A 22271-nucleotide genomic window follows, 5' to 3' on the forward strand; every position below is an offset into this window, starting at 1 on the left:
GTGGGACTCAGCGGTCCCCATAGATCAAGGGCTCGTTACCCGCAGCATCTTGTTTTTAATTTTTACTTATTTATTTTCACCTTGCTTACATAAACCCCCTCGTTTTGGGGCTCGCGGCCGGAATACTCGCCTTCACGCCACAAGCTGAGGAAGGAAGGCAGCGGGGTCTTGGCGGCAGTAGGGGCGTTGTCTGTTTAAGACAAAGAATTTGACCTCAAAAGTTTCCCCGTCCCCGTAGCTGCATCCCCGCACCGCAGTGCAAATACTCGCTTCACTCCCCCCTCTTTTTGGTTACACGTGCCAAAGTTTTACTGCCTTGTATATTTACACGGAGAGCGTGTTTGTGGGGCCGCAGAGTGCCCCCACGTTCCCCATTGATTGCCAGTCCAGGGGTGCTATTTACCTAGAGCCACTGCTTGCCACAATTAGTATTTGCATGACAAAGTGCATGGTTTTCTTCCTCAAAGAGCTTCAGTTAAAGGCAATAAGCTGTTTTCTGCGGAAACCCATTGTTTACTTAAGCATTCAATGGGGTCTATTCACTTCAGCTGTTGCTAGCATCTTGCTCTTTGATGTAAATCTGTGAAGGAAAACAACAGAGAAAAACACCAGCGTTATACTGTCCTATTGTTTCGTACATTATTTAATGTTACGAGACTATCAATCAATAAAACACGTTTGGCTATTATTACTATTGTCACTCCTTCACTGCTGTAGGAGCAAAGCGCCCCATTTCTCCCCCCCCCCCCCCCTTTTGTCCTATACATTTAACTTCCGACTTGGGAAAAGGGAGCATGTAGCAGCGCGCTCTCGGAGTTTATGTTTTCAGAGGCTCACACCGTAAGTAAAATTTCCTAAAGATAATCTATCTGTGAGGAGCTCTTTCCTTAAATCAGTGTGTGTGTGGAAATCAAGCCATATACAACTTTATATAACAGGGTGGGGAAGAAGTAAATATCAGTGGAGCAGCTCTTTGGAGGGGAGTTTCAGCAGCGGGACAGAGCAGACCGAGTTTATTTAGCATACTAGTGCATTGTAAAACAGTTGAAGTTGCCGGTTGCGTGAGTGCGCATGTTAACTAGCAGGGACCCTGGCTTATTCTTTGTGAGAAGGGAGCAGCAGATTGCTGTGCAAGGCCAATGTTAAAAAGGCAGCTGAATTTAACACCATCTGGAAGAAAAGATCCCTTCACGACTTTCTCACACCGTCAGACAAAACTAGTGTCCCTTGTTCTGAGCTCTTGTCTATGCAACCATACAATACTGAGTCATTATACTTTTGCTGCGAGAAAATTTGAGAACACAATATGGGTAACCAGTGAATGACCAAGTTTCATTGTGCCCGCTTAAGTCGATTGAAATCTACGTCTAGAGCCATGAATGGCAGCATTGTTTTCCTGACTGGGGCCGTACTAAATGTCAGCACAGTGTAAAGAAAAACTTGAAGTCTGCAAATAACTTACCAGATCTCAATTATAATATTTTCCCACACTAGAACTAATATCATTGCTAAGGCCTAGAATACACAAAATAAAATAAAATTAAAAAAAAAGGGGGGGGGGGGGGGCTGGAGGGGGGGAGGGAGAGAGAAGAAATTGAGGAAAGAAAATGAGTTCATGTACGAGTTATTTCATCCAGACAAATGTTAATTTTCTTATGGAAACTGGGGTTCAGAGCATAAAGCTGGCTAATTGCTTCCTGGCAAGTTCAAGTTACCAAACTGCTCTTTCACGTAATAACGAATATAAACTGTGTGAACAAGCTTGTATTCAGCAACTGTTGCTACACTCCAGCTTGGGACTAGTAAAATGTTAGTAAGTGCACTCAAACCTCCTTGGATTGCTGCTTCTGAGTATAGGGGAAGAGTTCTTGAATGTTTGGCAGAAAAAAGGCTGAAACTGACAGCAAAGCAGTGGGAAATGTATTTCCAAGGTGCTGGAGGAACTCCAGCAAGGCATCTTGGTGTATAGTCCAGTACCAGGAGGCATGCTTTCAGTTCTTTCAGTTTTCACAATTTTCCCATTCCCCCCCCCCCCCCCCCCCCACTTGATAATGGTTTTCTGTTATGAATGCTATTCAGTTTAGTCTAGTCCTGTGTTTAGCATCCACATGCACTGCAGACTAACACATGGTTCAGAGACACCACGAGTTGTGATTCATCAGAATATCTGTGTTTTAAACCTAAGTGGCTGCAGTTACCCCCTGTGTTTTGTAAGGTGCTGTACAGTTCCTGGCAGAAAACCTCAAAACAGTGAGTAAACTACCTTAGCGCTGAGTAACACATCCCTTCCACTTTCTCAGCCGGGCCGAGCCGGGCCGTCACCTGAAGCACTGGATGTTGGGAATGCTGGTGCATGGTGCAGGCAGAGAGTTGGCGTGGTAGCCAGGCAGGTTCTAGCGGTGGAGAAATTGTCTTTTCTGACTTTCTCATGCAACCACTTCTGGGAGAGTGCCAGTTGAGCTCTTCAGGCTTGGGGAAGAGGTAGGGTAGCACAGGTGCTTAAACATTGCCCATGGAGGTAGAAAGAGAAGCCAGGCCTTTGCCAGTCCCTTGCCCCTTGTACAAAACCTGGCAGCTGGGGCAGAAAATGCCTTCACCCCTCCAGAAAGGGCTACTTGTATGAATGGGCATATTCATGAGCACATCTCCCCCCTTCCCTGAAGTTGCCATTAATCTGCATTATTTCTGTTTCAATTAAAACATGAAATGTTTCATTTCTGTGGGGAAGCCAAGGGTAGACTGTCTGTAAGAGCAGATACCATGCTTCCCTCATGAATTGAAAGGTGCTTTCTGATTTGTGTCAGCTACCTCCAGAAAGGTAGTAAGAGTGGTGTAAAGACATCCTGCAGAGACATGGTGAAAATAAGTCCATTTAGATTTTTAAAATGCACACCACTTCCATAGACTGCTCACCCTGGGGTGAGCACATTAATTACCCCTCACCTCCTCCACTATTTTAATTTAGAAGAAAGAAAACATCAGACTTTGACAATTCAATTTCCTAACTAAATGGCAAATGTATGAGGTAAAAATAAGGGCATTTTTTATGGTCCTTTCTGGAAGGGAGGGGGAAAGGAAGAGAAAGAAGCCCTTTGGCTTTGCCATTGTCCATCAACAGTAACCTGTTTTGTTCTTCCTGAAGCTTTTTCTTGTGTATAACTATAAATATACATGTGTGTTTATACATTCATAGCGTGTAGTGTGAGATGATTATCTGCCAGGGTCAGAGTCTAACATGGATGAACTCATGCCATTGGCTTTACAGGGAGCAGGACTGAGTCTCATGCCAGGCTATTGAACTGTACATTTGAGATATAGGTATGTAACACACAGGAAAGGAACAGGGTGCTCAGTCTGTCTTTAAACCTCATGCTAAAAAAGCTGTTTTCTTCCAAATTCCACACAATTAATGCTAAGCTATGAGTAAGCCAAACCTCACAGGGCTTGTCTCCTCAAGAGACAGGGCTCATGGCTGCTCTCTTCTGCTTCAGTGCTATTTGGACATAAAGTAGAACAGGTCATTAGGTCTCATGGATTCATAGATCCGGTCCCTTATCCAACAGCAAGAATAACAGAATCCCAGACTGGTTTGGGTTGGAAAGGGGCTTAAAGCTCACCCAGGTCCAACCCCCTGCCATGGACAAGCACACCTTCCACTAGACCAGGTTGCTCTAAGCTCTGTCCAACTCTGCCTTGCAAATAATGGTAAAAGTTAACTATTTGGGCCTGATTTGCAGGGAAGCATGAGGGCACTCACAGCACATGAACACTGCAGGCAAGGGCAGGCCTCCATCTTGACCTGCCAAGGATGGAGTAAACAGCCCTTCAACATCCAGGTGTGGGGGGTCGAAAGGAGGAGGCCACGCTGGGTCTGAGGGAGCTGCTGACCGCCCCTTCACTGCTCCCACATCCGAATACCAGGCTCAGCGCTGCAAATGGCAGCGACCATCGAAGCCTGAGGCCTGAACCCACTGCTCCCGCCACCGCAATCGGCCACCTCGCAGAGATGGCGGCAGGGAGACAGGCATTGGGCCGCTGCCAGCCTAGTCTCCCGCCCCCTCGTAGAGGCCGCGGCGCTGAGTGGTGTTTCTCGGGAGACGGGCGGCGCGCTCGAGATGTGCCAGGGCTGCGCGATCCTTCCTCCATGACCCTCCGCGCGGACACCCAGGCTGTGCAGACCCCTCCTCCCCGCCGGCCAGGTCATCGCCCGTCCCCTCCGGCCGCCGCTGTTAGCCGTTATCGTTAATTAGGGCTGCCAGCCGAATGGGGAGCCGCCTCCCGCATCATCCAGACCCCTCCCCGGTACCCCGTTGCGAGTAGTTGAGTTATTATCAGTACGGATCCGCCCTCTGCACCAGTGTGTGTGTGCTTGGGGGAGGCTCCCAAAAAAGACCACCCCCCCCCCAAAAAAAAAAAAACAACAAAACCAAAACACAACCAAACACACAAAAAAACCCCAACCCCAGAACACACTCAAAATCCGGGTTTTAAAGTGATTACTAAAGGCAGTTAATGACATCATGCATGGCCGTTTAAACTTGTAAGGTGCAGGACAGATTAGGGAGACATCATGCTGAGCGGGGCTAAGGATGCCAGATTGGCTCTGGAGGCAAGGTGGAGCTTTACCTGCCTGTGATGGTGACTGTTCATCACCGTGCCATTACTATGCCTGGCACGGCAAAAAGCACTTTGGAGTATACAGGGCTTATTTTTGCCCCTTAAAAAAAATAAATCAAATATTAAAAAAATTCCTCCTCCCTTCCCTCCCCATGCTGGGCTGTGTTTGTGTAATCTGAATTCTCTGGTAAGACAGCTCAGAACCCTATCAGAAGTGGTCATCTCTGTGTTGCTGCTCTAAGGAAAGACCCATTTTTGGACACTGTAAGGAGTTTGAGTGCTTTGATTAAAAGTGTAGATGCTTCCAGTGCCTTGTATCCAAAGGAGTAACATTTTACAAAGGAATCTTTGGTACTCAGCCATTTGGGATGCTGTTCATTTCTTTATCTGTAGCAGCTTGCCTTTGAAATTTCTGTGCCCATGCTACACCATACAGACTTTTCTTCAGTTGTTTAGACTACACTAGTAAGTACATACATATTTAAAATAGGAAGAATCATGGGGTTTTAAGGACAAAACTGACCTTGCTCCTCCAGGTGTAGATGCTTTGCCTTCCAATACCCCAAAAGGGCTGGCAAGAAACCTGGAGAAGGACTTTGGACAAGGGCCTGTAGGGACAGGACAAGGGGAATGGCTTTAACCTGACAGAGGGGAGATTGAGATGAGCTCTTAGGCAGAAGTTCTTCCCTGTGAGGGTGATGAGGCTCTGGCACAGGTTGCCCAGAGAAGCTGTGGCTGCCCCAACCCTGGCAGTGCACAAGGCCGGGTTGGAGGGGGCTTGGAGCAACCTGGTCTAGTGGAAGGTGTCCCTACCCGTGGCAGGGGGTTGTTACTTGATGAGCTTTAAGGTCCATTCCAACCCAAACCAGTCTCTGATTCTATGATCTTTGTCAGTTCTTTCACCTCTTACTATAATCTGAAGTATGTAACAGTGAATGAGCATTCACTCCTCCTAGGCACAGATGATTTAAATATCTATACTGAAGCACTGTGTGTGATAAGAACAGAGATCTTTATTTGCTTAATGATTTGCAGAATATTATGGTTTCAGCAGTGCTGAAGGCCATGTGGCATGTAAGTAAGGTTGCAGCAGTGAGCAGGATGGGGAGACCTATGTGATAAAGTTGGGAAACTGCCAATGCATAAGAGGGTGTGATAAGGAACCCCTTCTGCTGAGCCTTTTGACCTCCAGTTTGTACATCAGCGTGGAGGAAGAAGCTGTGTCGAAATGAACTTAATAAATAAATGTCTATGGGAAACCATCAGTAATTTGTCTTCTTCAGCATCTAAGAAGAGTTTGTTGGGAAAAAAATTTATGTCCTGTGCTTTGGGTCAAACCTTGGCTGAGTCTGTCATTGCACTTCAACATGATCAGCATTTTGCACTTTGTAAAAGGACCATTTTGGCCTGAGTGAGATAATTTTAATTCCAGAATAAACTCTGTGCCAGTGAAAGGGGGAGTATAATTGTTTTTTAAAATCTTTTTTTTTTTTTTAAATTGTTTTTTTCACGTAATTTACATTTATTATGTTAATAATGTCAGTTCTTTGAAAGGGACATTAACATGAAAAATATTCCACTCTCATTGTCATGTAGAATATTATTGTTAGGAAACTAAAGTTTGAAGTGTTATAAAATATCATTGTTATCATGAGAATAATAGTCATAGTTTAATGTAACTGGACTCTAACACACAATAACCTTGTATGAGAAACCTGGAGTCAGTGACAGAAAACCTGCCCAGCGAGGATGGGATCAGACATGTGTGATTCCTTCTCACCTGTCTAACTCAGCAGCAGTTGTGGTACATCAGAAAATGTAAAATTAGCACTCCTTTGTATAGAGTATGAAACACTGTCTTCAGCTGTCCTCTGTCACAGAAAACTCTTGCTGTTGTAGCATCTCAGAATTCACTGTACGTCCATGTGAAAGTATAACCTGGTGCTGGTACAGCCTGAAACAGAGCCAGGACTAATTCTTTGCCTATTTTTCTATGTTAAAAAATTGTTACAAACCAGCTAATTAAAACCGCCTTCTCTATGGTTGTAGTTGGTGTAAGCATACATTATACAAGCTGCTGTTCATCTGAGTACTGAGAATTTTATGAGGTACCAATATTTTACCAGTAGGCGCAAATATATTGTTGGGAAATATATGAATATTTATTTATGTCTTCCTTTATATTCCTGTAATTCTCCAATGGCATAAATTGGGTTTGTATGACAGCTAAGTAGACCTTCCTTTTATTTTGGAAGCATATACATGGACCAATTGGCATACACAAACCTGGTGTGCATATGTCTGTAACTTTGAATTTGGAAAACCTGCAATCTGTATCTGCATGTGCATCATCATGAAGTGGGCTCACTATACTCCATGGTATCCATAAAGCTCTACCTCATTTGCCTCAAAAAGACTTTGTGGGCTGAGGGAAGTTGCGTAGCACGACACAGTTACTGTGAGGTAGTTACCTTTGTCACCAGGCTGTCTCACCAAGACAGAAAACTTCCATTTCTTCCCTGCATTGTCCTTCACCCCAGACAACCAATGCGATAGCCTAAAATAACTACACAAAATCAAGTAACCATTTAGTGACACTGTAGTAAACCAACATTTCCTTTGATTGTTGAAAAAGACAGGCTACAGGATTTTATTGTATATATTTTACTGATATTTTTCTTCCATTCTAGTACAAGCTATACTTTATTTCCTATAGAATAGTCTAATTCTTATTCTGTGTGTAAAATCTTTTTCTTAAAATAAAGCTGAAAAGTGAAAACAATATTTAGCTTTCATCATTTAAAAATGATTTATCAAATATAGCTATGTTAGGTATTACAACATTTTGCACATCACTACATTATTAAGTTAATCTAATGCCCAGAGTGATTATGCACATTCCTGGGTGTCCTTCTGATATTTCTCCAGTCTGCTGGATTTTGAAGTGTGATTATGTAAATTTTTTCACTGATAAATAAATTACTATAATTGTAGTTGAAATACCACTCAAATTCTGAAGACCATCACATCTATATAATATATTATGCATTACTTAATTATTTATCAAGACTAGTTCAAAATAACTGTAGGACAAAACATACATTTATTTTTAAATACCACTTTTTTATTTTTGCACCAGGTACAAAAATATACTTCCACATGTCAAAAAGAAAGAAGGAAGAACAAAGTTTGCATCATTAAATGTAAAGTTTTTTTGTTTGGATTAATAATGTTGCAACAGTAATGCCATTCTTACGGCTATTGAATTAAGGATACGTTGGTCAACGTTTATAATTTCGGTTAGCAGGAAGTCAAGAAAGGAGCAGTTAATGTGGGTGGGAGGTGAGTGTATGTACCGATAAGAAAAGAACGACAATTTTAACTTGCATTGAGGAACAGTGAGGGGCTGGCAAGATTTTAGTGGCTACAGTTTGAGCAGGGATTGTTAGAGAGATACCAAGCAGTGCAAAATTAAAATCATGGGCTGTGTGGATTTTAAACTCAGCATTCAGTGCTAAGCATGGAAAGTCTCAATGAACTGCCTGGTGTTGATTTGCATCACTAGGCTGCTTTCCAGGGCACTGTTTAGCTGCACTTGCCAAGGAACTTTATTTTCAGTCTCACATAAATTCTAATTCTAGGCTGGTAGAAGTCATCATAGGCATAGTAAATTTGCAGTGTACACACAGTAGTTTTCCTTTTCCCTTTTCAGAACAGACCTTAATTTGGCTGCTAATGAAATAAGAGAGACTGATTGCAGAAAACCTGCAAGGGCATATTTACTGTACCATATACAGTAAGCCCCATTTGGTGCATTAGCATTTAGCCATTTTATGCAGATTTATTGAGAAAATGACTCATGTATATGGTTTAATATGCATCAGTGATAACTCATAACATCCTTATAAAAAGAAAGAAATTAAAAATTCATTAGAAAACTAGACTAGTGCTGCCACATGATTAAAACATCATTAAAGCACATTTCAGTGTTTTGCTTACACTAGTGTTATCATGGTGCCACCATTTCATGACAAAGAGCATAGAGGAGAAAACATTCAACTTAAAATGTCTGCTGGCACACATCGCTGGATTTGTATGTCACTAAACAATGAATGAGCATAGCTTTGAATACCAACTATTTAATTAGCACTTTTGCCAACCATGCATAGAAAATAGCTCATTTACATGCATCATGCTTAGTGATTATTCCCATAAAAAGCTACCTATTTTTTGTTTAATGTATGTAGCATTCTGGTACACCATTGCAAGAAAATCAAAACATATGTTATTATTTTAAACCCTTTGAAATTAAAAAAAAATAAAATAATTAATGGAAACATGTAAAGTCTTTGTATTTCTCTTGGAGGTATATTTGAATTATTTAATTTAACCTTAAATGTGCCATAAAAGGCTGGATACAACTAATGATTAACAACTTCAAAGGGCAACAGAAACCCTCTAACAGTCCCCGGTTTAATTAAAGGCTATTATTACAAAACTCTTGAACATAACAGTTACTTTTAATGACAAGTGGTGACTTGTAAATGCTTCATTGGAAAGATACCACTCCTGTTCTAAACACTATTGATAGATGATGCTGAAACATGCAAATTCTCCCAGTGAAATACTCTATTTTCAGCATAAATGGGATGCATTTGTGAAAATAAATATTTCTGTCACTTTGGGAGTACAGAATTTTGAGCCATTTTGCTTAGAAATATTCATTAGTTTTTTTTTCATGTCTCTCAACAACACCAATAGAGTATCACTGAAGGAAAAATGATATGCCAGTTAATGTAAATGAAAGTCAGCCATTTGAACACATTTTGCTCATAGCATACAATATGCTGACATGTTCCTTTGCTGTACACAGAATAAACCTAAGATACTATACTTCACAAAAATGCTTAATTTCTTAATTTAGTTTTAAATATTACTCCACCATCACGTAAGAAAAAAATAATCTCAGTGTATTTGATAGGTGTTTTCACAAGCAGCGTATATTCAGGTATCTGTAGCAATGTAGGCCAAAATACCTGTTAAATCAAAATACATTGTTCAGACTATTAGTCATGTTTCGAGTCTGATCATGTAAAGTCCCTGTTTCTAAGGTAGTCGTTACTTCCCTACAGTCTCCCTCAAACGCGGCAGCTCCTATAAGGGCTGTTGAAACAAACAGGCTTTAGGTTGGGCCTATCATAGATGAAATTAGCATTTCTCATTAATGGATACAATCTTCTGTATTTTGAGTTATAAACTGGATTTTGACCTGTTCTTTCTATGTTTTCATGCCCCTGGTTTTTCTTCCTCAGGTGAAACCTAATCCTGTGCTTAACTAGCCATCAGTTATGTAGAATGGTGAAGACAACAGGATATTTGGACTCTTGACTGTAATATGATGAATTCACCTAAAAATGAACAAATGAATATGCAATATTAATGTTATAATAATTTTTACAATGGACATTTCTTCCTCTAAAAAAAGCTTAAATAATTGCACATGCTTTAGTGATTTTAAGGAAGTGTATTATCTATTTCCATGAACAATGAATTTATAATCTGAATGCATTTACTAATAATCTGGGGAGTGCAAATGAAACAAGTTACTGTTCTTGGAGATGCTATAAATACTTGTAGGAAATGTGAAAGAATAAGGCCATAAAACTGATCAAAACAGGCTGGCAATATAATCTGGAAATCAAAATTAACATGGGAAAAATAGGTAATGAATACACAGGAGAAAAATACCTGAAACACAAATAAATATTCAGTGGGAATAGATATTAAGTAATAGGAAGAGACCTTAAAGTGAAGTGGGCAACAGTTTAGTTATAAGTTTAAAATGTGATTTAAATATATATAAAGAATTAGCAGCAATGCCTTTTATGCTTTATATTTAAAAGCATCATTTTGGGAGCCTAAAAATTCCACATGGCTGGATTAGACTCCCTAGAATGTAGCATACATTTAAAAAAAAAAAAAAAAAAAAAAAAAAAGAGTCAAAATGATGAGATTCAGAGAAAAAAGGGGAAAACTGTTAAAGTGACAAAATGGAGGCATTGGTGCAGGAAGAAAAGTGACTGAGCTAACTGATAATCAAAAGAAAATGCACATGGGTGCTTGGATAAGGAGTAATCCCAGCTACTGAAGGCTTGCATGTTGTCAACCGGTCATTCCTTGTTTGCATTCAGAGCTCTTCCTAACGTTGAACAAAACCTGGCTGGTATAAGCCAAATCAAAATGCAGTATTAGGGCAGTGCTGACATGATGGACTGTGTGCTCAAGAAAGGTAAATGAGAAGGAAATAAACACAGGTGCTAATGATCTGAATATCTGGACTAATTCCTTGTAAGGCAGTGGATGGTGGTATAGATCAGAGAAAATAATGGTGACTCTGCTGCCTAAGTCATTTAAAGCCAGAGTGAAGAATACTCCAGAGAACTCATTGCAGGTTACAATCCTGTGCACTTAAGAGGATTGGCTAGATCAGCTCTTAGATCTTTTTTCATCTCTAAATTTTTATTATTATGTAGTTATTTGATTCCAGCTGTTTTTTTGTCCAGAGTTAAATCTTCAAATAAAATGTTTTCTAAAGATAAAACTGGGTAGTTCATTTGCACTTATTGAGAAGCATGTGTGGTAGAGACCTATTGTGATAGTGTTTGCTGCCCAGCTACCATCCTGAGGATAATAGGAATACAAATGTTGGCCTGAAATAGACATTTAAAAGTTAGAAATTAAAATAGTTGGTTTAAGAGATCGCTGGAGATCTCAAAAGTATAATTACATTAGATATAGGCACATTCCTCCCATTTATTTGACATAGACAGATAGATACTGCCTTTGTCTTTTTCACCATTTCTTGTAAGACAGTATCTGAATTATTCCTTTTTGTGAAATACAAATATATCACATTACATATAATTATATTAGGTTCTATAGCAACATATCACATTTTTATAGCTATGATGGTTAAAACCATGTATTTTTTAATATCTGTGTCCTGGAGAATTTTCATTGTCCTTTAAAGACCCCAGAATCTTACCATTGAAGTCAAGGAGTGATGTTCATACTCATGCAAGATCAAGATCTCTTTAAGTCTGTAGGAAGTAAAAAAGATTGAGTCTTAAATAATTTATAAATTGTTGTCTCTGAACAGGCACTGTCAGAGTTCCAGGCCAAGTTAATTGGAAAGACATCTGTCCTGATTTCATTCTGAAGTTTTGGTTTGAACATGGTGTGAGCATTCAACCACCTTGTTCAAGAAGAATGTAGTCCAGCTGGCCAAATTCAAGCACTTTTACAGTATGACCTGAGAGCTGCTTGATATTGTTCTGGATGCCTTACTGGCATGCATCTCTGCTGTGCACAGTTTATAGTTACACACATTTATATATATAGAAATATGTATATAAATATATATACATATAAATGATACATATTATATACTACATAGGTAAACTACATAGAGTTTGCCTTAGCGTAGAATTTCTTGGTGTCATTGTATGCTAAATCAGAAAGACAGGAAAAACAAAACATTAAAAAATATTGAAAATAATAAAAATTTAAAACAAAGTAAAAAAACCCAGAACTGTCAAAACTAAATCAATTTTAACTTTTTTTCCTGATAATTTCCAATAATGACTAGGCATGACAAAGTCAGTGGACCAACATTCAATAACATACATTAGTCTTAAAACCACATTGAAAGTAAATATATAGAAGAAATAGTATGGTGCATTTTATATTATCATTTTACTAGTGTTCTACATTTTCAGTTTGTAAAATGAGGACAATTAGACCGAAAGATGGAAAAACAAGATGTGGGACAACAAAGCCATGACAAACTTTTGGAGAACCTTTGGAAAAAATTTTTGTCTCGTCAAAAGCTATTGAGGGAAGATTGTTTACATTTAAAAGCTCAATTGTTTAGCTGTTGTAAAGTAGTGTTGAAGAATGTGTCAGGGGTACCAGTCATGAGCTAGGTGAAGCTGTGCCACTACCTGGGGAAACAACTAAAGTCTCATGAGGACAGAAGAGGGAGGATGGAGGAGTGTGCCTGTTTGGTTTAAGGGTCTGGATATGCACCAGGGAGACCCAAGTTTAATCCTGGATCTGGACACTGTGTTTGTGTTTTCTCATACAGTCTTCTATGCTGCAATACTGTCATGCTTAGTTTCATCGCACCAGCTGGATGTTAGAATCATAGAATAGAATCATAGAATAGTTAGGGTTGGAAAGGACCTTAAGATCATCTAGTTCCAACTGCCCTGCCATGAACAGGGACACCTCCCACTAAACCATGCCACCCAAGGCTCTGTCCAACCTCGCCTTGAACACCGCCAGGGATGGAGCATTCACAACCTCCCTGGGCAGCCCATTCCAGTGCCTCACCACCCTAACAGGAAAGAATTTCTTCATTATATCCAATCTAAATTTCCCCTGTTTAAGTTTGAACACATTACCCCTCCTCCTGTCACAACAGTCCCTAATGAAGAGTCCCTCCCAGCATCCCTATAGGCCGCCTTCAGATACTGGAAGGCTGCTATGAGGTCTCCACACAGCCTTCTTGTCTCCAGGCTGAACAGCCCCAACTTCCTCAGCCTGTCTTCATACGGGAGGTGCTCCAGTCCCCTGATCATCCTTGTGGCCTTCCTCTGGACTTGTTCCAACAGTTCCATGTCCTTCTTATGTTGAGGACACCAGAACTGCACACAATACTCCAGGTGAGGTCTCCTGAGAGCAGAGGGGCAGGATCACCTCCTTCGACCTGCTGGTCATGCTCCTTTTGATGCAGCCCAGAATACGGTTGGCTTTCTGGGCTGCAAGCGCACACTGAAGTCGGCTCACGTTCATTTTCTCTGCCAGCACCCCCAAGTCCTTCTCCACAGGGCTGCTCTAAATCTCTTCTTTGTGCAGCCTGTAGCTGTGCCTGGGATTGCTCTGACCCAGGTGTAGAACCTTGCACTTGGCATGGTTAAACTTCATAAGGTTGGCATCAGCCCACCTTAGAAGCGTGTCAAGGTCCCTCTGGATGGCATTCCTTCCCTCCAGCGTATCAACCGAACTACACAGCTTGGTATCATCGGCAAACTCGCTGAGGGCACACTCAATCCCACTGTTCATGTCACCGACAAAAATGTTGAACAAGGCTGGTCTCAACACCGATCCCTGAGGGACACCACTCACTCCTGGTCTCCAGCTGGACATTGAGCCATTGACCGCAACTCTTTGTGTGGGGCCATCCAGCCAGTTCTTTATCAACCAAGTGGTCCACCTGTCAAATTGATGTCTCTCCAAACACAGCAAATTTGCAAAAAGCAAATTTGATTTGCTTTTTGCAAATATTATTTGTTGATAGCTTGATAGTGAGCTGTGAAGTGGCTTTTCCTTCTCTTAAGACTGAAATGTGCTGTGTGAATATCTGCACTCTTGCAACATCGGTGATAAAACAGCCAAGCACAGCATCTAAATTTTGAGCTGCAGGGTATCAGTACAGATATGCTGGATATTTGCTATGTGTTGTTCTAACCTGCCTATTACTGAGGGATTTTTGCTTTCACTTGAGGGCATGTACTGCGTCTTTGTTGAATCAGGCCAAAAAAGAGCGTAGGAATGGAAGTGTTTGAGAACAAAGTTGATGGGGAAAAAAATTATTATTGAATAGTTTCATGTTTGCTGAAATGTTTTAATTTTCTGCTGGCAACAAAACCAAATAAAATGATTGGGTTTATTGTTATTGAGTTATGTCTGTCTGCATTCTAATATTGTTTCATGGGTGTTGAAGAGAAGATTCCTTTTCTCATATATGAATAGAGCAATATCATCTCCTGTCTAACCAAGTTCTAGACTCATCATTGGAGTTTTGTAGCTGTAAGTGCCTGCACACTGAAAAACTAACTTGGTGTGTAGAGGAAAAAAAAAAAACCAACAGAATTACAAGACTTTTAAAGAAAAATGTTACAAGATTTACCTATGGGAAAACCTGATGTTTCAATTAGATTTTAAATTGCCAAAATAAAAATGATGGGAAACTGACTTTTTGCACTAAATTTTTGAACTTACTTATATTATTTTACAGTTGCATTTATGTTCAGAAGAAGAGAAGCTACTCTTATTTCTCACACAGAAAAGAATCAGGAATGGATTTGAACGGAGAAAAAGAGTTCAACAGGAGTTGAAATATAAATTTAAATGATAATCGAGCATGCTTGCTAGTATGACTAGCATAACCAAAGTTATAATATCATAACCACTTAAACCCAAGAAAACACTATATTCATCTAGACATTATTTATGAAATGCAACTTCTGTTTTAATTTCTTTGTGCAAATATATTCTTGCCTAGGTTAAATAAAAAGCTGTTTCTCATTTCTCCAACTTATGTATCCACTTCAAACACCACTTTTGTCAGCTTGGACAGTAGAAATAAAATCAAGATCAGTGACCAGAGTAGATAAAATGTGGCTAAGTAATGAAGAACAAGATTTTTTCTACTGTAACAATGAGTAAACAGTCCTATTGATTTCCCTGCTCAGAAAGCTGGCAGATTCTCAGCCTATACAAATGAACAGCCAAGATCATGTCTCTGTTTATTTTAAAAGGTTATTTTAGTCTCAATAATGACAATTAATTTTAGCAATGGTTTCTGGCAATCTATATGAACAAAAATTGAACTTGAGCTCACGATTCTAACCCCCCATGCATTATTCTGTATAGATAGTGTTGCAGACCCTAATTTCTACATTAGTTTTTAAAATTGCATCTGTCCATTGGGAACATTTGTTTTTTCCCACACTGGTTTTTGGCACAAGGAACAGAGTGCCTAGATTTTTTGATGGCAAGTCTGAAATTGCTGTGGCCATTAAAAGTAGCCGTTTTTGCTCATTAGAAAACTTCTTCTGAACCTAAATGACAAAAAAAAAAAAACAAACCAAAACACCAAAACACAAACAAACAAAAAACCCCACATTCCCCTGAACCAAAACAAAAAGCCAAATCCTGATTTTTCTTTTTTTATTAATTAAATGAAAAATACTGTCAGAAACATCTTCACCTTGCCTAAACTAAGGATTGGAATTACTTTTCCAGTTGGATCAGAAGATTTTGTGAAGTTTTTTTAAATGAAAATATATAGGCAATTTAAAAGTATAGATGCTCCAGTTTAAAAGTTAAACATATATTAAAAAAATATATTGCTTCTGGATATATTTTATATCAAAGCTGAATTTTCAAATTAATCTTTTAAAGCAGTAGTTTAGGTATTCTGATGGTACCCTCATTTTATTTAATGTAATAATGTGGAAAATAAAAAGAACATATTTACATTATTGTACTTATTATGCAAGTATTAACAGTTGTTACAATTTAAAAAGTAATCTCAAAAGTGAAGCCGCAATATACCGAGTACTTCAAACAGTAAATACTTTTGTGGCTGTTAATAGAAAGATGCTGAAACATACAATAGGTATATGCATGTCAGTAAATGTGATCTTGTCAGTGTGCCAGTGGTGTAAGAGTTGTTTGAAATGAGAATTTTGCTTTATGAACATTTAGAAATGTAATTTATACTCCAAAGTAATAAGACAGGAATATTTCCTTTTTTCTAAGCAATAAATTTATGAAGAGGAATGTGGCAAAAATCTCATAATGGATAACTGACATAAGTTTGTTTTTTTCTCTCTTTTTCTCATCTACTTGAAATCTTCTGATTCTTCTTCCCTATGCAACTGGAAAGTAGCCAAAAATTGAAGACAATGCATATGTGTTAGTGTTCCACTTTTAGGGGCTCACAAAAAAGGTTTAGTTTTGCATTAAGGTGTCATTAATTTCTTGCTTTTCTCAGAGATTTATTCACTCAGTGTGGGTCAGATTGTTCCATTGATTTTTAATTAGAATTCCCCCCTGACTCTAACAGGAGGTTCTGCTAAAATATCAATAGCCTGGTCAGATTCACCGTGAGATACCTCTGACAGAAAGAACCTGACACCTCATAAAAATAGGATAAATAGAAGTACTGGTAGTGCGGCAGTGATATGAAAGCTGGAAAATGAAAGAAGACTTGATATCAAATGATATGCAAAAATAGAAGCAGAGTTAAAGGTGATGTTTTGGCTGTTGGATCTTCTTCAGACCATAACCTGAAAAGTAATTTTACTATTTCTTCTTCAGCCTGAGGAAGAGCATTGACTTTAACCTTGGTCTGTATTTCAACATGTTGCTGGGGAAAAAGTGATATGATAGATCAGAAGAAATCTGCTATTATTTTTCTTAACTAAACAGACTCTGAGAAATATACCCCCAGAGTTACTTTAAATTCAGTATTCTGTCCAGGGACACCGCTGGTAAATAATTAAGACTGCTACTGACTTAACTAAGCTCAATTATAAATCTAAACATTCCTCTGAAAATCACGGTCTAAACATTTCCCTAGTGATGGTGTTTTATGTGAAGGACCTGATTCAGCCATCCTGACTTCCATGGTATGATATTACTTGTGCATGGAGTTTAATTGAGGTTAAAAAGCCAAATTCTGACCTCATCTGTACAAGGGGTACATCTTGAGTAAAGCTATTAAGGTCAGGGGAGTTACTTTAGATTTACAGCAGCATAAGTAAAAGCTTATAGGGTATATTGACATAAGATTTATTTATGCTTGTAAAGGTTACATGCCTGGCCATCTAGGTTTTCTCTTAAATATACAAATTTCAACATTCATGTAATGTTTTGTATGCCTACCTAATTTACATATTTCCGATAAGTTATTGGTTTATAATTCATATGCAAATGTAAACTCTAAAATAATCTGCCCTTTAATTTGAGGAGGTACTGTGGGGGAAATAAGAATATTAACACTTTTTTTCAGTTAATTTCTTCTCACAGACGTCTCATATACACTCATTCCTGTAGTATATATGCTAGCATGCTTTGCTAAAAATGGGTCTGCCTTTGACAGATGTGGCCTTAGGCATGCAGAGGCTGTGACATTCATGGGCATAATGTGTGAAAGCCTAAAACAAAAAGGATGCATCTTTCTGATTTTCTCAAAATAAAGTGATGCAATCACACAAACTTTGTAGGAGTAGATGCAACCTCCACAAAAATAAAAACCAACCAAAAAAAAAAACCAACCTAAAATATTACCGTTTAGAGTTACAAGAATGGACAAAAAATAAAATACTTGGCACGTTTGCAGTATGGTCTATTCATGCCATTGCACAAGCCTTAACTAATTCATCAATAAGATAGGTGATTTGACATGATGTCTTTTCTGCTTAGTATAGTCCTAGTTTTGGGTAAAAAAAATATATGAATAGTATATACCAGTGAACAAAATAGTGTCAGAGAACAAAACACAGCAAAGTCTACACAGCTATGTGTGTTTCCATAAAGAAAATAAGTAGAGTAAAATACAGAAGTCAAGATATGGTCACAATGGCATATGCAAGCTCTGCTCCCTCCTGAGCCTAATTTGTTTCAGTTAGGTCAAGTGAATCTTTTTTTTTTTGTTTATATTTTCCATCTACTGATGGAATAATGGATCACCTCTTTAACACTGTAATTATTGTAGTCCTGTTGTACTTTTGAAATGGCAGCTTTGAAAAGAGTATTCACTAGCCCCACTTCAGTTCTTCCTACCTACCATCAGTCTCTGCTGGGCTCCCAAAGTGCTAAGTTTCATCATATGGAGCTTCTCAGCACAGGCAAATTCAGGTAGGCAACTGTCTGACACTTTTCCTGGATGGAAAAATGCTTGTAATTTTTATTATTGTGCTAAGTGATTTTTTTTTTCCTTGGCATTGATACATACTGATGAAGATAATAAATATTCAGATGTCCATGGCTGGCTGAAATAGACTTCTCAGCACGAAAGACAACATGGAGTAGTGATTGAACTATGAGAAGAGCCTGAAAGATATTTCAAAGATATAATAGATGTCGATGAAAGGCTTATGCTAGAAGATTTAAATGGTAGTTCTGTCTTTGCTTTAGTAAGGTAAACACAAGTCCTCAATGTGTGGAAAGGAGATGAATTTTTTAACTGAGCAAAATCTTTTACAGAAATAGAACAAAACAAGAACCCCTTACCAACTCTCTTGATGGTATGGAAGCAACCATTTTGAAAAGAGGAGGAAAAATATTTTGACAGATATAGCAGTCCAGATTGAAAATAGAAATGAGATTTAAAATCCTGAGTAGAATTGTACTATAGATTTTGAGATACCAAAAATCCCCCATAGAGGAGAATGTCACTGCTATGGTCTTTAGGCTTACAATGTGTTTGCATTGCAAACATAAGGGGATTGGCCAGAAAATGCTGTGGTAAATAAAAATAGACATTAACTGGGATTATAGAATGATAATGTAAATGTGGCTGAGATTTGGAGATGTTTTTTAAGCACTCTTTTTAGGATTCCATATTTTGGAGTGAATGAATTTGAGCAAAGAAACTGAGGAATACAATATATTTATTGAAAATGGGTCTGCTGGGGACTAAAATTAGTGGTGCTTACTGAAATTCATAAAGCAAGTTTAGCACATTTCTGAAATGAGCACCCAAGTCTTTCTCTATAAGCTATGGAAATATGTTTTATATATTTTGCATTGATTTTGTATTATTTACATAATAATGGTAGAAATTAATTTTTCATATAATCACTTTCAGTTACAGTTTGAAATGCTTTTGCTTATTTCTGATATACAAATTTTAGCTATAGATACAACTTAACTGTTTTAGACTGAACTGTAATTTGTACTCCCTGTAACTCAGTTTTTCACAGTTACTTTTCTGGCTTCATAACTATGTTCCTTAATTTACACGTAAAAAATGTCAATTCTGCCTTTCCATAAAAACAACCTACTGACATGCAAACTCCAGTGCATTGTTGATATGTTCCATTTCTCTACTATTGGGGTTTTAACTGCTACTTTCAAGAAACTTGTTCAAAATACCTGTGTATGGTTGCAAGAGTGAAATAATACGTCCCATGAGGTTTCAAACAGGACATTTCAGGAAAAGATTTCATCTTCTGTTTAAATTATAGGATGCATTCAGTAACAACTGGCATTTTTTCAAAGTGTGTGTCATATTTACAGTCTAAACAAAACAACACACTAAGCCACAGGTGTTATTTACAAAATCCCACCATAGAAAGTAAGGCAATCTACATTTAGTGAATGAAATCATGTCCAAAACTGAAAGGAATGCTTTAAACCAGAGGTAATGAAACGGTATTACTTAAATTAAACTACATTATTGATCTGTGAAACTCACTTTCATAAACAATAACGAGCGTAATACTCCACCAAAGTATTAGGTATGCTATGGACTACTTGAGTAGCCACAGTTATGCTATATGAGATATGTAAATATCTGTACATGGACAGATAACTAATGAACAAGTAAAAGAAAAAAACTTTTCCTTTCTATTGGTAACTTCACCATGGGCTGTTCTGTAAAGTCTCATGTAAGCTGTGCATCTATAGTCCTGTGAAATTTAATCCGCTCTTTGGTGTTTCTTTTTATTTTGAGAGAGCAAGACTACTGCAAGCCTTTTGAATGTATCTTCTTTTACATTTTTTCCTGATTTTCACATAGCTGTTATGTTTATGTCTTCTAGTATTGTCTCTTGCCAAGTCTCAGTGAAGCTCTTCTGCCTCTTTCTTCCACACCCTTTTTGGCTTTCCCGCTCTTCTCAAACACGTACTGGTGGATGATGTTTCTCTTAAGTTTGTGAAGTATCTCCGAGTCTAGATTGCTCATGCCATGTGATTATATGGTTGTCTGTCACACCAGCCAACAGTTCCAAATTGGTTTAGTACCTTTTAATAAAGAGCCTGGCATAAATATATGGAAACCATGCCCTTCTTTATGTGAACAGGAAAACCTGTATATTGCTGGAACCATTATTTAGAGACTTTTCCAATTGTGACAGGAATCACAGGACTAAAATTACAGTGTATTTTATGTATGCTTAACCATCATAGAAGCAGTAAAAGGTGAGACAAATTTACAATCCTGCATAGTATAAAACATCTCAAGATTGCCTGAACATACTTCTATGCACTCTGAAACTACAGAATACAGAAACTTAAAGGTGGGATAAATCATTTCAGCTCTTTTGTTATCAAAATAATGTAATGAATCAGTAGCAGTGTCACAGAAGGATTTTCTTAACATTCTGCTACATCTCCCCAGGATCTTTAAATATTCAGCTCCAATAAAAATATATATAAACATGAGCTTTATTAATCATGTCCCCCTATGCACAAATACGCACACTAATACTGCAATATTGCCATCTCATACCTAGTTTTAGGGTGTAATTTCTTTTTTTTTTTTAATGAGACTTAAATTCTAAAACCGTGTCTCAGAATAAACTGGGTTCATTTCAAGACCCAAGAAATGTTATTTCTATTACAATATGTTTCCCATTCACTAAGAAGCAAACACCTCCTCCTCTCCGCCACATCTGGATTATCTGCATTATCCACTAATAAAAAAAGAGGAATGAAGAGCTGGAAGTTTTCCATGAAAACACAGGGACTGCCTCTCTCTTAAAGTGCCTCCTGAGGATCTCAGACCTCTGACCCAGTGGGCAGTCAAATACCTACAGCATGCACACATCAGAAATCAAAACCATTATTTGAACCAAGTCCTTTCTTAAGCACCCCTAAATTCTGCTTAGGCTTGGTATTACACCAATGTTTGTTTCGTTTTTTTTTTTTTTCTTTTTTTCCTCATTGTGTAATTAAAAAAAAGATAAGTAAAATATCTTAATGTAAAAAAAATATATTTGTTAGCCCTGTATACCCTACATTCACTGTCCTTTCTTGACCTTGGTTTTCAAATAAAAATTTCATTTTTATTTAAATGTTGAGAAGTAGTGTTTACTCAGTGTCAAAAGGGTGGACAAGAGTTTCAGAAACACTTTTTGCCACAGAGGCCAAGTCAGCCTCAGTATAAGCCAAAGACTTTTGCTATATAATTTTTCTCAAATACAAGATGTTCTTCTGAAACATTATCACTTCTATGGTTAGAGATGGAAGGAGACAATAACAGGTTGTATTAGAATATGCCATTTACCTTTTTTCAACTGCTCTGGCTCAGTTTCAGGCCTTTAGTTTTAGTACATGCACAAGGTTTAGACATTTTGTTCTTAAAAACAAAAATACATTTTAAAAGCATAGCTATGTATTTTGAAATAAAACCATAAGATTCCAATAATAAAAGAATTCAGAAACTAAAATTGACAGCATGTTTCAGTAATAATTTTGCCCTGCAGAGGCCATTATTATAGGACTGTACTATGATCAGGAGCAATACCTTCACTGAAGGTAAGAGCAGTAAGAAAATCAGTATGTTAAAAACATTTTGCCTGGGCCTCTGTTTTAAGTGATTTTTGATAGTGGTTCCTATGCCACTATGCAGAATATAAATGTAACACCAGTGGGAGTTAAAAATAATGCTTGCCAAACTGAATAAAGCAGATCAGGAGGGCACCACAGTGCTATCTGCAAACTTCTAATTAAAAGAAGGTATTGAAAGTGGAATTCAGTGGCTAAGGAAGAGAACTGCACTTGTCCCGTTAAACACAGATTGTCAGCTACAGTTTTCAGATACACTATGCAGAGTAGTACCACATGGTGACGGC

The 22271-nt window shown here is 38.2% G+C and overlaps 2 long non-coding RNA genes across 4 annotated transcripts in view; one reads left to right on the forward strand and one right to left on the reverse strand.

Annotated features, from left to right (window-relative positions):
- LOC133277189 (uncharacterized) overlaps positions 1 to 22271 on the forward strand; it is a 99860-nt gene that overhangs the window by 7649 nt on the left and 69940 nt on the right. The window lies entirely within an intron of this gene.
- Positions 74 to 3929, reverse strand: LOC133277182 (uncharacterized). Of its 2 annotated transcripts, none has more exons than XR_009746106.1 (3): positions 3651 to 3929; positions 404 to 580; positions 74 to 190 (listed from the first exon to the last, which is right to left on the reverse strand). It is a non-coding gene; the product is annotated as an uncharacterized LOC133277182 (long non-coding RNA). The 2 variants fall into 2 exon arrangements; XR_009746107.1 differs by having other exon boundaries at positions 3618 to 3929.

Source organism: Pezoporus flaviventris, unplaced genomic scaffold (assembly GCF_033815535.1).
Source record: "Pezoporus flaviventris isolate CSIRO_AGI_PZ_B2104156 unplaced genomic scaffold, CSIRO_AGI_Pfla_v1 ptg000052l, whole genome shotgun sequence".
NCBI lineage: Eukaryota > Metazoa > Chordata > Aves > Psittaciformes > Psittacidae > Pezoporus > Pezoporus flaviventris.